The sequence below is a fragment of the Apodemus sylvaticus genome, chromosome 15, assembly GCF_947179515.1.
Source record: "Apodemus sylvaticus chromosome 15, mApoSyl1.1, whole genome shotgun sequence".
Lineage (NCBI taxonomy): Eukaryota > Metazoa > Chordata > Mammalia > Rodentia > Muridae > Apodemus > Apodemus sylvaticus.
Genome location: NC_067486.1, coordinates 35,084,111 through 35,088,065, shown reverse-complemented (window position 1 = coordinate 35,088,065; position 3,955 = coordinate 35,084,111). Strand labels below are relative to the sequence as shown.

General features: G+C 36.9%; 1 non-coding gene across 1 annotated transcript; it reads left to right on the top strand.

Annotated features, from left to right (window-relative positions):
- Window positions 1-2,258: 2,258 nt before the first annotated feature.
- Window positions 2,259-2,320, top strand: LOC127666463 (U7 small nuclear RNA). The gene has a single exon (XR_007973655.1). It is a non-coding gene; the product is annotated as a U7 small nuclear RNA (small nuclear RNA).
- Window positions 2,321-3,955: the final 1,635 nt, after the last annotated feature.

Sequence of the window (3,955 nt, the reverse complement as noted above, 5' to 3'; positions counted from 1 at the left end):
TCCAAGCCAGCCAAGCCTTCTCAAACAAAATAAGACAATAACAAAGCCAAGATCTACTGATATAAAAAATTCCTAATGTAAAAATGGGTAACTGATATTACTTGTATGTATATATTATTCCTATTAAGTACATATATCTAATTCTACTTCTGCTGCGACTATCTCATACCAAAAGCTATCATCAGAGACCTCCCTTTCTCTAGCCTCTGATAGCCTTCATTCTGTTTCTGTTTTAATTTAGTTGAAGCAATTTATAGGGCATCATTTAATAGTCTGATGCATATATATATGCATATATATGCATATGCCTATGCATGTACATATACAAATATACATACATGCATACATACGGACACACACACGTGTGTGTGTGTGTGTGTGTGTGTGTGTGTAGCTACATCCCCCATCAACCCCCCTCAGAAAAACCCCACAAACCATACTGTGAATAGTTTTACTTCAAAATGCTCTTCCACTAACCATTTTGTTCTTTCAGTTTTTTTTTTTTCTGATTTCAAATTATTTCTCTTAGGCATTTCTCTAATGGATGAAAAACACAACATTGCCTGTCTACCAATGAAAAGTTTGGTCAGTTCCACCTTTCGGCCATTGTGAAAAGGCCTTATAGACTTTGAGAGTACAGGGATTCCGTGACAAGCTGACTTCACTTCATTTTCATGTATGTTGAACCCTGAGAGAGCTGGAACCTGAGGTAGTTTTATTTTAGTATTTTGAGAAATTTCTAAACAGTTTTCCCTCTGGAAACCTAAACCTTCATACCATCTTCACCCAAATCATTAGTTTTTCATTTTAGACACAGTGAGATGACCTATCATTGCTTTAAAAAAAACTTATATTCTAGAGATTAGTTATTTCTTTTTTCAATATTTGTTGGATATTGTATTTATTTACATTTCAAATGTTATCCCTTTTCTAGGTTTCTACTCCATGAGCCCCCTATCCTCTCCCCCTGCCTCTATTAGGATGCTCCCCCACCTGCCCACCCACTTCTGCCTTAGCACCCTAGCTTTCCTCTATCCTGGGTCATCTAGCCTCCTTATGACCAAGGGGCTACCTTCCCAGTGATGCCAGATCAAGCAATCATCTGCTACATATCCAGTTGGAGTCTTGGGTACGCCCTGTGTACTCTTTGGTTGGTGGTTTAATTTCTTGGAGCTTTGGGGGGGGGGTCTGGTTGGTTGATATTGTTGTTCTTCTATGAGGTTGCAAACCCTTCAGCTCCTACAGTCCTTGCCCTAACTTTCCCATTGGGGTCCCTGCGCTCAGTCCAGTGTTTGGCTGTATACATCTGCATCTGTATTGGTCAGGCTCTGGCAGAGACTCTCACGGGACAGCTGTATCAGGCTCCTGTCAGTAAGCATTTTTTGGCATCAACAATAATGTCAGCATTTGGATCAGCAGATGGAAAGTATTCCTAAGTGTGGCAGTCTCTGGTTGGCCTTTCCTTCAGTTTCTGCTCCACTCTTCATCCCTGCATTTTTCTTTTGACATGAATAAATCTGTATTAATATTTTGGGGGTGGTGAGTAGCCCCATCCCTCAACTGGGGGCAGTGTCTATCTACTGTATATGGTCTCTACAGGTTCTATCTCCCCTTTGTTGGCTATTTTGTCTAAAGTCCTGCTGGGTCCTGGGAACATCTTTGGTCCCTGGCATAGTTATTTCAAACATGTTTTTCAACTTATATGCCTTGGCCTATTTGTGTATCTTATTTTGTGTGTGAAATCTCTGAGTTACATGCTATGTTTTTATTATTCATTCATCTAGTTATCAAGACTTGGGATATCTTCATATTTTGAAAAATGTTGTTATGAAAATGCAAATTTAAATATCTCCAAATTTTGCTTGAAGTTCCTTGTCTAGAGATGGAACAGGAAGATTTCTATCTTACATATCAGCATGTCTGTTGATATTACCATTGTTCCAGTCTAGTTTATACAGGCATTTCTAGGAGAGACAGTTTCACAGTAGACTTTCTAGTATTTTACAATCTTTCCACCTCCTCTAACACATGTTCCTTGATTCATAGATGTAGTATATAACAATAATAATTAATGAGAAAGAGTATCAATTTGAGAGTCAGGCAGCACTGGAGGGTTTGAGGAGAGTACATAGGAGGGTCTAAGAGAGGAAAAGGAAAGAATTGAATGATTGAAAAATCATTTGTGTTAGTTTACATTGTTGTTGCTTCTTTGTCTGGCTGTGGTATCAGAGTAACAGCATCTTCATAAAATGCATTAAAAGTGTTACAGCTCTTTTAGAGTTTGTCCAGCAGGTTTTTTGACCCCGGTCGGAAGACCCCCTAAAAAAATAAATAAAATAAAATTCACGTTAAGTAGTCATTTCTTTTTGATTTTTGGAAAAAAATTAAGATGATTTGCTGCCTGTGCCTTGAACTACTTGCCACCTGCCCTACCCTTGGGGGTTGGAGTTGAAGTTGCACAGAGTTAACAACACAGACTCCAGGAGCAGGTAAGAAATCCTGAAGCAAGCTCCGTTAATATCATCCACTCACATCCATTGGTTCCAAGAAAGCATCTCTTCTTGCATTTTCTGTTCCAGCAATCCTTGGTCTTTCAGGCAGTCCTCAATTAGGTCCTCCTGCAGGAGATGCTTTTGAGGATGTGCGGCCCCCAGCTTTACATAGAGGTGCCCCCACCATTCCTACTACAATGCTTGATAAAATCTTTGAAATAGATGGTGTCCAGAATAATCTATCCAGTCTCATTTCTGAGGAGAGAAAGCTAGTAGAGAATATTTTCTTTTTATATCCTGTGTAGTTTACTAATGTCTGACAAGCTATAAGACTCTCACTGTCCTCTAGAATCTTCATTGTAGACATTTCAATGTCTACAATGACCTCTAAGCCTGTTTGTTTTCTCTAGAAATTCTATACAAAACTATCTAATAGTAGATTCTGATGTGTCATTTATTATGTGTAATGACTTAATAACTAGAGATTAATCAGAATCAAATGCAGGACATTTAATTAGAATTTGCCAGAATTAAAATTTAAAGGCAAAATTTAGCCAAGCATACATATACTTTTTCTGAATATAACTCTAAACTATTTGAATTATATAACCAAATATGGTTGGCTTCACATATATTTTTATTATCGGTAATAAATAATTGACAGAACATTCTTATGAGGTTATGATTCAGGTACATTCTTCTCCATGCCTGGCAAAAGTCTACAAAGATGTTATATAAACCATTTCTATTGTTGAATCTTCTATCTGATGTCCAGAAGTTTCTTGTCCTGTTGCATAGTTCAATGTCAAATTTCCAAGAGGTAATGATTCACAATTTTGCTGAATTTCGAAATCCAGCATTTAGTGCCAACTTTTAGAGCAGCCACTTACCATTAATCAATGGTGACGACAAATCACTCTTATTAAATTTATCCTGGGAATCACAGGCTTAAAATGAAATAAATAATCCTTTCTGAAACAGTTATAGACGGTGTCCACATACTCAAGAGAAATAGATATTTTGGGCAATTATCTGGATATGTTTGGTTTTAAAAATTGCTCTTGCTTGAATCACAATGGACGGCTAAGCCAAAATAGACTTCAGGTTTCACGTATTTCAAGGCTTACTGACTAGACTGTTGAAAACAGTTTTGCTTTAGCCTACAGAAGAAAGTGGAAATCTGAAGAAACAAAACTCAAATCATGTTGATATCTAGTAGGAAAATTAGACAAATTTAATATGCTTTATTTCCCAATCATGTATCTTAACTCAGACAAATTATTAAGCTTAGTGTTCATAACAATGTCACCCTCTGTTTTGTTACCAATGAAACTTGCATTTGATCATTTGATTGGATTTGGGATAACTTAAGCATTCTTCAAGGTTCACATATGATGGTTTTGTGTATACAGTGATTGTATTGTTCCGTATTAAAGACTGTTAAGTATCAAGAAAGTTATAAT